Genomic DNA, 12,435 nt, shown 5'->3' on the forward strand with positions numbered 1-12,435 from the left:
AGGACCCTGCCTAATCATTGTCACATTAGTGAAAGTTTGAATTCCATTTCCAACTGCACGCTGTACTTCAGTACGCAGCACTCTGTACTGAGTTACGTAATCATCTGCATTCGCTGGTGGCTGTAAAGGAGGGGTGAGATGATCTGTCCCGTGTATGTAGACGGGCAGACTTGCTCCCAAATTGAATACGGATCTTTTATCTTTTACTGCTAGGCGGTTGGCTCTTGCCATTACCCACAAACGATCCCAAAATTCAGAATTGGTACTGTTAGATTTCATGAGTGGCAATGTATTTACAATACTAGTCAAATCTCGCACACCCATGGATCGATAAACCCCCACTTGACCCGCCGCTATCAATTCCTGATCTATTGCACTACAGCGGGGTTATTTTGGACGCAGTTTCACATACTCGCCCCACTCATCCTCAGCTTCCTCCAGGTCGCCAGGAGAAATAGCTGCAACCTGTATACCAACGTTTTCAGAAACATTCGTCACATGTCTCCCTCCCTTGGCAATCGCTGCTTTCAGTTTAGAAGCATATTCCTGCCAACTATAGATATCATCAATTTTAGGAACTCTCCCTGTATCTGCTCTTGGTTCCTTAGTTAGAATGTCTAATAAATCCCACATATCTTGTGTAGCATCTCTAGCGGCTTGTGCCAGTTTATCCACATAAACTTTTCTTCAATTGCAATATGTTAAAATACCTGCACAATCCTCAAACAACACAAAACTCGTGCATATTTCTTTTGTTTCTTGTTTCTTTTGTGCATATTTCTTTTGTGAATTTCCTTCATCACCCCCATATTTCTTTAAATTCATCTTTAGTCATTTTCTGTTTAATCTTTTCTTTATTTCTGATGCCTAACATCGCTACTTGGGCAGTGAGAGTTTCGTTAAGAGCTCCTTTAACATACACATGAGCCATTACTTCTTGTGTTGACACCCCCAACAAAGAAAAAGTTTTATTCAATTCAGATACACTCAATTAAATACACTTAATTAAATTCACTTAATTAAAAATTGATAAATTTGGTGTTCTCTTTACTCTTAATTTGTTTAATTTGATTAGCCGTCTGACAGTTATAACAATTATACAAAATTGAAAGCCAGTCACAACGTGGTATTCTGCCACATTCAAACAATTGTCAAAATATATGGATTCAGAATTTAGTCGCAAAGGTGGAATTCTGCCAGTGTCAAGACTGCCGAGTCCATCCCAGAGCCTATATCAAAACAGAGAATCGACATACAGATCTGACCAGCACGCTGCAGTAATCCCTGACAGCGCGTGTCTCAAAAAAACTGTTGCGCTTCAGTAAACCCTGAAAGCGCCCGCAATACACCTCCGGTAAACCCCGCAAAGTGTACTTGCTACGCAGAATTATCTACACTGTCGGTAAAACCCCTCAGTGAACAACACATTTAATGCCGCAAATCGCCGTTCTCAAACACAGAGCACGCGCTCATTCCTCAAACACGGTTAAACCACCGTACCGCCCCAAATTCGTTCTCTTGCTGCAGTCAAGAAAATGAACGAAATGGGTCCGCAGATATAGCTCTTAGACTCGGCAGGTTTGCACAACAGAAGCCCATAAAGAGAAAGATGAGCAACTCACCTCCCTCTCTTTATCTTTCCTTGCGATGCATCAAATATACTTCAAGGATCGATCAGTATCCCAGCGGTGCCTCCATTAACTGATGCAAAATTTAATCCAATTCAGACGGTCAAGGTGTAATAATATGTAAATTTATTAAAAAGAATATAGAGAACAGAAACCACAAATCATAACTTGGAAATGAAGTTCTGGATAATAGTAACAACCTTCAAATATAGAAAATGTAAATCCAATGTTAGTACATTTTTAATAACAATCCATTTATGATGGATTGAACCCAACAAGTATTAATCAAAACATTAATACAATTGTAATTAAAACATAAACAATTATTCTGTTCTTATCAAAAGTACCAAAATATTAAAGGGATAGTTCACCCAAAAATTAAAATTATGTCATTAATGACTCACCCTCATGTCGTTCCAAACCCGTGAGACCTCCGTTCATCTTCGGAACACAGTATAAGATATTTTAGATTTAGTCCGAGAGCTTTCTGTCCCTCCATTGAGAATGTATGTACGGTATACTGTCCCACGTCCAGAAAGGTAATAAAAACATCTTCAAAGTAGTCCATGTGACATCAGAGGGTCCGTTAGAATTTTTTGAAGCATCGAAAATACATTTTGGTCCAAAAATATCAAAAACTACGACTTTATTCAGCATTGACTTCTCTCCCAGGTCTGTTATGAGCGCGTTCACCTCACATCCGGTTCGCGAACGAATCACTCGATGTAACCGGATCTTCTTGAACCAGTTCACCAAATCGAACTGAATCGTTTGAAACGGTTCGCGTCAACAATAAGCATTAATCCACCAATGACTTAAGCTGTTAACTTTTTTAACATGGCTGACACTCCCTCTGAGTTCAAATAAACCAATATCCCGGAGTAATTCATATACTCAAACAGTACACTGACTGAACCGAGCCAGATAACGAACGAAACATTGACTCGTTCTCGAGTCAAGAACCGTTTCTGTCGGACGCGTCCGATTCGAGAACCGAGGAGCTGATGATACTGCGCATGCGAGATTCAGACTGACACACAGCGCGTCTGAACCGAGCTGGTTCTTTTGGTGATTGATTCTGAACTGATTCTGTGCTAATGTTATGAGCGCGGGTAAACCGAAGGCTTCAATCAAGGGCAATCATCGCCAATGAAGTCATTACGTCGAGCGCAAAAGAACTGGTGAACCGTTTTCGGCAACCGGTTTATTGAATCAAACTGTCCGAAAGAACCGGTTCGCGGAGAAGAACAGAACTTCCCATCACTACCGGTGATCCGAAAACCGATGCAACCGGTTCTTGACTCGAGAACGAGTCAATGTTTCGTTCGTTATCTAGCTCGGTCATCAGTTCAGTCAGTGTACTGTTTGAGTAAATGAATTACTCCAGGATATTGATTTATTTGAACTCAGAGGGAGTGTCAGCCATGTTAAAAAAGTTAACAGCTTAAGTCATTTGTGGATTAATGCTTATTGTTGACGCGAACCGTTTCAAACGATTCAGTTCGATTTGGTGAACTGGTTCAAGAAGATCCGGTTACATCGAGTGATTCGTTCGCGAACCGGATGTGAGGTGAACGCGCTCATAACAGACCCGGGAGAGAAGTCAATGCTGAATAAAGTCGTAGTTTTTTGATATTTTTGGACCAAAATGTATTTTCGATGCTTCAAAAAATTCTAACGCACCCTCTGATGTCACATGGACTACTTTGAAGATGTTTTTATTACCTTTCTGGACGTGGACAGTATACCGTACATACATTCTCAATGGAGGGACAGAAAGCTCTCGGACTAAATCTAAAATATCTTAAACTGTGTTCCGAAGATGAACGGAGGTCTCACGGATTTTAAAAAACAAGACAGTGACCAAATAATAACACAACAATAATATTTCACTTAAACATCCAATTAAGTATTAAAATATTAAAATATCAAAGTATCAGAGTATCAAAGTATCTGAATTTCAAGGTATCTGAATTTGAATAAAAACCTGTAAGAGTTCTAAGTCTGAGTCTAATAGTTGTCGAGTGAAGCCAAAGAAGAGGAAGTGAGCTGAAAAGATAGAGAGACCAAAGTCTCATAAAGTCAAAACCCTATTCTATTTTGCAGAGTCTATCTTATATACTGTTGTTCCAGACATAAGTCGTCATCTGACTATCACTAATAACACCTGACCTTTAAAAATAGTCTAGTCAATGTCTCGATTTTGGACTTCTTCCTCTTTTAGATTCAAAGTATCATACTGATAATTCTAAGAAATATTGATACAAAAGAACAATACGTGCAGTTCAACTTCATATGCAAAACGGACTCAGCTGACTACGCAGTTAGAAATACTGTGAAATTACATATGAAATATACCATAAAGTTTACCAAAAACATTTTTGAATATAAAAATGAAACCTGTTAATATATATATATATGAGACAGATCCTTACCATGAAATATTAATTTTTAACTTTTGAAATGAAACTTATCATTATGAATAGAACAAATTTTGAGTATGTGACTTCTCAGAATCTCTTAACAACACTTGGGTTTAATTTAAATACGTGAACTTCTTCTCAGAATCTCTATCACCATGTGGATTTCTTAGAATCTCCACACACCATATAATGACTTATAAAATAATCTACAAACATTCGTCCTTTCAATCTCAAAATGCAAATGTTGCTCCAAATATTCATTCATCTCTGTGGCATTTCACAGTGGAGCATCAAGCTGATCTGTTTATTTGCATAATGATTCATATGATTCATTATGTAATCTGGATTATGTTCAGTCAAGTGCATACTCATATTAGAGGCTCGTTCCTCACTGAAATATGTTGGAGCATATTGCATTATGAGCATTTAATCATGTTTTGCGTTCTTAATATCATCATACAAACAACGTGCCACATTTTCGAATAAAGCAAAGGCCCAAAAATGAGTAGTCTTCAATCATTTTCTCACCTTCATGTTGTGGCTAACCCTGTTCCTCTCTCTGTGGAACACAAAAGGAGAATTTTGAGGAATTGTCACAGCTTTTTTTGCATACTCATTGACCCTTCACAAAGACCCGCCCCCCTTCGTCACTGGTGCTATGTCCGCTCTCACACTACACATTATGATCTCACGCAGTGAAAAATACATCACGGAGCAAAGAGGAATCTGGCAACTGACAACACGCCAGACAGAGCAGGTTACTTTAGGTATGAAACAAAGTCTCAGCTTTCAAATGTTGTCATTTTTTAAGAAATTCAAACAATAAATACCGTTTTGTGGCACTTTAATTAGATTCAGCATAATGATTGGTCAGATCGCCTGTCAATCAAACTCCCTGAAAAGGGTCAATTGCAAAATCCAAAATGATAAATGGCATCTCAGAAGTTGTGACTCTTTCATTTTTGTGAAGCAAGATTTCAAATCAAATATGGTGCCACAGGTTGGTCGTCAATAATATCAAATCAATGGATTGCACGTGTCTCATGAACAAACGTCATATTTGATTTGAGAATTAGTAATGACTTAAATTTTCGTTTATTCATCACATAGCTACTTTGAAATTCATAAGTACTAATTTTTAACATTTTTTTTGGTACTTTTTTTACATTTATTTATTTATGGAGTTTAACACATTGCTTCGTACTGTTGTGCTAGTTTAGAGCTATTGAATGAAAAACAGAGAGTTTAAATTATTCATATATTCTTATTTCTTTCTTGCCATTAAAGGAATACTCCACCCCAAAATGAAAATTTTGTCATTAATTACTTACCCCCATGTCGTTCCAAACCCGTAAAAGCTTTGTTCGTCTTTGGAACAAAATTTAAGATATTTTGGATGAAAACCGGGAGGCTTGTGACTGTCCCATAGACTGCCAAGTAAATTATACTGTCAAGGTCCAGAAGAGTATGAAAGACATCGTCAGAATAGTCCATCTGCCATCAGTGGTTCCACCGTAACGTTATGAAGCGACTACAATACTTTTTATAAGCAAAGAAAACAAAAATAACGACTTTATTCAACAATTTGTCTCCTCTGTGTCTCTCCGCATCACCGTAGAGCCTTTTTGGAGAATATCTGCTGAACACAAGCAGGGTACACTCTTGCGCTCGAAGCTTTTGTGGGTTTGGAATGACATGGGGGTAAGTGATTAATGACAAAATTTTCATTTTGGGGTCGAGTAACCCTTTTAGATGAGAAGACAATTTGAGATACATTGGATGTTTTTTTTTTTCGACAAAAGCTGCATTATGTTACACCCCCTAGAGGTGCAGTCTAGTCATTCCAATAGGAATTGTGGAGTTTTGTGGGAGGGAAAAAAAAGTTCCCCATGCAGATTGAGCTCATGTTCAAGTTGGACATGCAAATTCAACACACTGACCAACAGAAATCTGCTTAGTTTGAAAGTGACTTCTGTGTTATATATCTGTATTCTGTTGATATTTTATTTAACATTTTATTTTTTTGCTACAAAATTTAGCTAAAATTGGTGACTTTTAAAATGTAGCTAAAATTGGTGACTTCTAAAATGTAGCTAAAATTGGTGTCTTGAAGCTGTATGCCATTCCTTGCTGGTTGTATAGCTTAGTCTGTGTGACCTTTGAGTGACTACTTTCACATTTTTCAAATCTCTTCGAAACTGGAGCTCCTTGTGAGAGGCTACCATCATCTATCCAACCCCAATCAGCCACACGACAGCCTTCTAAAGAGCAGAAACCTGATCATGCCATGTTGTTTTTCTTTCTCCCTTCTATCCAAGCTGGCTGTGCAATCGCTCTGGGGAAACGCTGTGATTTGCTTCACTAGGTTTGATATGTGACAGCCACTCCAAGCTGCCTGCAAACAACCCCAATTCCCTCATAGACCAGTGTGCCCATGTAGGTCCATGCCTGAGCAAGTATCCTATCTCTGTCCTATGGACCAGATACCTGGATTCAATTACAGTCCTGCTAAAGATTTAGAATTCACCTACCCGTTGAAAACCAGGTGTTAGAGGAACAGGCAATTGGAGATAGTAGAAGATGTAATAGACGGTGTGAAGAAGGTAGTGAGAGCAACCACAAACATTTCATATGAGACTGGCCTTTGACTGAAACCATGTGACAAAGAAATTGTGAGTTAGGACAAAAACATTTGTACACAATTGCTTGACCCACATAGCTCCCAGATTACAAACCTCAGTCTTCAAGGGGAGAATAAATTTACCTTCCAATATCAATGCCATTGAACTGAATGTGTTGTTATTAAGGAAGCTAGTTATAAATTTGTCAACAGTTTAGCTTTTTAAGGGCTCCTTAAACTAATTTATACACAGGGCCTGCAAATATTATGCTGCTTTTGTTAAAATGATGCTAGATATATAAACTTAATCTGTTTATTTAATAAAATTGTAAAGATTTAGATTTATTTGTTGCTTTTAAAATCTAGAATTGTCAATAGAATAAAATAAACCACTAATAAATTAATGACTTCTCTACAAAAAAAAACAATGAAACAGTAATAACTGTTTTTTTCTCTCTCAAATTTTCTATGGACCCTCAAGCATTCCAGTGCTGACCCCACATTATATAATGTGGCTCGTTTTTCTTTCCTTGGCTGTTAAACTGGAGTTAGAATCCATTTTTTAGAAGGTGCCTCTGATGTTTGCATCGCAAATGATACTCAGTCAAATGATACTGGACACTACAGCCTTTGAAGTAGTGTGATGTGTCTTAAACCTCACACATGCAAGTGTAAGAATCTGAGATGGGGACAGAATGTGACCTATTTTCTTTTGTCTGAGTTCAGATATTTAAATCTGTTCTCCCTGGCCAATCTTGCTGTGAGAACGTCAGAGCGTGTGAATGTGAGTCGGATGGCATTCAGATCTCTCTATGTTCAATTAATGAACATCTGGATCTTGATCCACAGAGGCTCCACCAATCCAATCACACTTTTCCCAGGCCAAATTTGCAGCTCTTTATATTTGGAGAAAGAATTTTTGTCATATGAAAGTCAGCTTTAAAGTCAGTTACAGAGAAAGGTTTGTGTGTTTTGTTATTTGCTTTAGTTCAAACACTTGGCTAGATTTTTAAAAAGGTTAGCTTGAATAGATCACGCAAAACTGAATACAAATGGTATTCAGGATCAGGGTGTTTCTTTTGTGTTAGTTTATACTTGATCCATCTTGAGCAAACTCTATTGATTATTGCATTCCAAATGTTCATATGTTTGTAATTCTCTACCCATTAGATTCTCATTTACAGGCAGAGATGCTGCTTTGTTTTGTGATTGTTTTCTTTCATCATATCTATTTACAGCTCTTTTTTCTTGCCCTGATCTCATTTATATTTATATAATCTTGCAGACACTTGCTAATTGTATTCAGGTGGTGTTTATAACACATATTTATGTGAATCTGAGGTTACATCAGGACATTTTGTATTGTAGCACACAGTAACATTGCTGTTCACATTTGCCTCAATATGAGATTTTAATTTAGGGATTAATGAATGTGACACTGTGGATTTTAAGACAATTTGGGAAAGTATTTAAGGAACACACAAAATCCTTTCATATCACCGCTAAGCCTATTAATGGCAATTACACAACAAAGAGCTGGCAGTGCGTGCGTTATTGGGAGAACGCCACCAAAGCACTTCCTGTGTAGTGTACCATCTCTGACAGCTGCAGACTCCAGTCAAGCAGGACGATTTTCTTCAGTTTCATTCTGAAATGGGGAAATTCACCTGAATAGCCTGCATGCTATCTGATGGGAATTGCTTCCCCAAAAATCACATAATCAGACTCCTTTGTCATCATGTTTTTCTCACTTTGTTAATTTTTGTGTCTTTGTCTTTCTATAGTGGAGGATAAATCAGATAATGGGGAACTGGATCTGGATGGGATTGAAGAAGAAGAAATTGAAAAGGTATGTAGTTTAATTAATGTATGTTTGGATAAACTCTTATATTCACTTGACTTGCACTGCTTTTTTTGTGGTAAAAATATACATTTGCTTAAATCAAAATTCTGTCACAAAATGTTGCTGGATTTATGCTTATGCTGAAAGCATGTGTTATGTCTTGTGACAAAAAAAAAAAAAAAAGATTTTGCAGTGTAACACATTACTGTGTTGTTTTCTGAAAATGGGGCTCGAAACTTTTATTGAACTTTAGCAGGTGTGAAGATGTGAAGTTCCAGAAACTGTCTGATGTTCTGCATCCCGGATTTATAAATGATCACCTCTTAGCATTGCTTATCAGCATAAGCCTGTTATCTTCTCTGCAGTACATTTTGAACGAGATAGAGGTGGAGGCCAAGACAGAGCTGTAGATGAAACAGAACGAGGAGTATTTGAGGGAACAGAAAGGTGAGCGAATAGGAAAAGCAGAGCTTAATGCATTTATTAACACAAGCTCATACACTCGATCTGGGACTGCTCAACCACAGAGATAAAAATTCAGTGAAAGGATTTTATTTTTAAATACTTGCACAGTGAACTGCTTCCTGCAATTTTATCCCACGACTGAACCTTGTGAGTTTAAGTTTGATTAAAAAAAATACATATATATATATATATATATGTATATATATAGACCTCCTAAAGTTAATCTGCTCAACATTTAAGAGTTTAAGAGTAAGAGTTTGTTGAGTTTTTAAAGCCCTTTATTTTTTTATTGCTTTTTGTGTCTACTCTAAAGCACTCCATTTGATAAAGCCATTGTGTCTCCCTATTTTGCTTTTTGTTTTCAGAAAAAGAGGAGAGAATAGCTAAAGAGAAGGAACAAGGGACCTATAAAGAGAAGGTAAGTAAGTCGTAAGTGTGTGTGTCTGCCTGGGCTTCCCTCACATGCCGGGGTCTTCAGACACTCAGCAGCTGCAGGTCCTAGGAGACCACATACTTTCCATTTTAACTTCACTTGCTCCTCTGGTTTCACCCCAGGCTCTCAGTGTCATCTCTCCTTAACCTGTCTGCTCTGACATCTGCACCGTGACTCCCTGTCAGGGTTGGATTAGCCAGCCCTGCTCTGTACCTCTAATGAGGTGCCTTGAGCCTAATAGCAATTTCTAGGTACAGCAGTCCACGTGCTGACTGTGAAGAGACTTGTTCCACTTTGCTACATGAGGAACACGGTCAGTGGTGACTAGATCAGATGGGCTTGATAGCTTTTCCAGGCTACTAATGGGATTCTGTCACTTTGCTGTTGACAGCTGTAAGCCTGACATCATTATATCGAGGCCCAATGGGGAAAATGCACTGTTTAAATGAGACCCAGATGCCCAAAGAGATAGAAATGATCACTTACTTAAGTTACCAGTATGCTTTTAGCCTTCAGAAATGTTTTTAGAAAGCCAAAGGACTCTATAAATAAGAGCCATGTAGGCACTGACTCCAATGTTTGTTTTTCACTGTAAACAACTTCTATTCCAATTTGTCTAGCCAAAGAAGCCATCCAAGAAGCGAGAGCCGATCCTGGCCAACACTGCGGGAGAGGCCATAGAGAAGATGCTGGAGCAGAAAAAGATCTCCAGTAAGATCAATTATGATGTTTTGCAGGACCTCAACAGCAAGGGCAGCGGGAGCAACGGCACCCAGCAAGCCGAGGATGTGCCTGCCATGGGCTCTGGATGCAAAAAGCTGACCCGCCGCAAGAAGCAGCCAAACAAGAGCAATCTTGGCCTCGCAAAACCTGCAAGCCTCATGGGCAAGGGGTGAGGATTTAATGAAGAGTGAATCTGTTGTTTATTTTTATTTTTTTCACTTGGTTACTGTTGGCTCATGGTGTGCTTTGCAACTTTTTCTGCTTTTTCACTCCCTGAAACCACTAAGTCTGTCTTTATGTAGCAATGGGGACCTGCTCCAAGTAGCAAAGAGACTCTTTTGTTCCTCAGACAAAGGACGTGATCAAAAAGGCTGTTCCTTTGCCCTTGGAGGACTACATTTTTCTTCTTGTCGGCCTCCAACATTTTGTCTTTGCTTTGCTCCTTTGGCTGACCTTCACAGTCATTTCCACCAGGAGAAAGCTTGTCATCAATTCAGTGCCAGGACTGTCTGTCTGCCATCACCTGGCACCCTGTAGTGCATGCTGGGAGCCTGCCCCTTCTCCAATTAATAGTCCTCCAGGGCTCCAAACGTCCCTGTGAGAGAAGTAATGAATATACGACAGACGGAGCGCAAGATCATGACTTCTACACTTTGGCGTTGAAAGATGATTTCTCATTGTGTGCTGTCTTTCCTCCAGTCCATTTCGTTAATGATAATTACTAATTTCATACTGAATGTTGAGATGCGATGAATCAGACATATGAACGCTGTCGGAGACCTCATATCCTGAAGCTTCGAAAAGCCAATTTACTGACCCCTTTCTTTTCAATCGTATATTCATGAATGTGTTTGAAACAAACTGTCCAACTCTCACATTGCTTTTATTACCTTTGAGATTTTTGAAATCTAAATATAGTGGATATCCTGAAGATATAAAAACATAGCTGGCTAGTGTTGTCACTCTCTTTGCCTGGTGGAAATGCAATATATTTTCTTGAAATTATTATTTTTGTTACACTACCTTCAAAATGTTGGGGTTGGTTAGATTTTAATTTTTTTTTTTAAAGAGAAGTCTTTAATGCTCACTAATGCTGCATTTATTAATACAAAAAAAAAAAGTTTGTTAAAATTTATTCAAAATTTAAAATAATTGTTTTCTATTTGAATATATTTTAAAGTGTAATTTATTCCTGTGATGGCAAGCTGAATTTTCAGAATCATTACTCCAGTCTTAAGGATCTTCATTATCTTTCAGAAATAATTCTAAGCTGATTATCAATGCTTAAAACATTTGTGCTGTGTAATATTTTTGTGGAAAAGGCTGTAGAAAAGTATCAAATTGTTTTATACCAATGTAAAAAAAAAAATAAAAAAATATTTTTCTTAAGTAATTTTCCCCTATTTTGTTCAGGAATTCCATGTTAAATTATATTTTTACGTCCTAAAAGCCATTTTTAAATTTATTTACTTCATTTGTTAATTTAATACCAATATTTATTCATGAAAATTCTCTAGCATTGCAAGCCATGATGTAAGTCACTTTGCTTGAACTGTTGTTCGCCCCATCAGCTGGCAGAAAAACAGAGGCCAGTGTAAAAATATTAAATCATCATAGTCTGATGACACTGTGGAACAAATTGGACGATAAACTTGAATTTAGTTCCAGCTCCAGTTGAGAGAGCTTGTTGAAACATGGGAACATTTGTAATGAGCTGTCATGGGAGGGCAAAGAGTTTTAGTTTCGTTGCCACGACTTGCAAGTAGCAACTGTCTAAGATATTTCACGCAGTACTTTTAGAGATAAATGGTTCAAAAGAGCCAGTAGCCACTTTTCTCTTCTGAATTGACTAAGTCTGCAGAAATAAATGTCTACGATTGCCCAATTGCTCATTGTTCACAATGCATGCAGTGCTCTCTGTCAGAAAACTCACACTCCAACTGATCAAAGCACATTTCTTCAAAAATATTTTCTTATATGAGCTGTTCCATAAGTCATTTTTGGGCCTGAATAGATTTACTTGTCTAAATAGGTCCTGTTGTTACTCTCCTTCACTTCCTTGAGTAGCTGACAGACCCCTTAGATGCTCTGCTAACCAGGTAGAATTGGTAACATCCCTCCCCCTTTACCAGCCTCACACACCAGCTGCCAGATTGAACATCTGCACGCCCTCCAAACTAACAGCAATGTTGAAGCGCTCCTCCAAAAAGATAAAAAGATAATTGCCCTCCAGTTCCTATTCTTTAATTTCCTTCCCCACCTTTTCACCTCTTCAAACCTTTTTCCTTTTCTAGCCTTGT

At 38.0% G+C, this 12,435-nt stretch overlaps 1 pseudogene; it reads left to right on the forward strand.

Moving 5' to 3' along the window:
* LOC109113400 overlaps window positions 1-12,435 on the forward strand; it is a 72,876-nt pseudogene that overhangs the window by 41,570 nt on the left and 18,871 nt on the right.

The sequence above is a fragment of the Cyprinus carpio genome, chromosome B20 (assembly GCF_018340385.1).
Source record: "Cyprinus carpio isolate SPL01 chromosome B20, ASM1834038v1, whole genome shotgun sequence".
Taxonomy (NCBI): domain Eukaryota; kingdom Metazoa; phylum Chordata; class Actinopteri; order Cypriniformes; family Cyprinidae; genus Cyprinus; species Cyprinus carpio.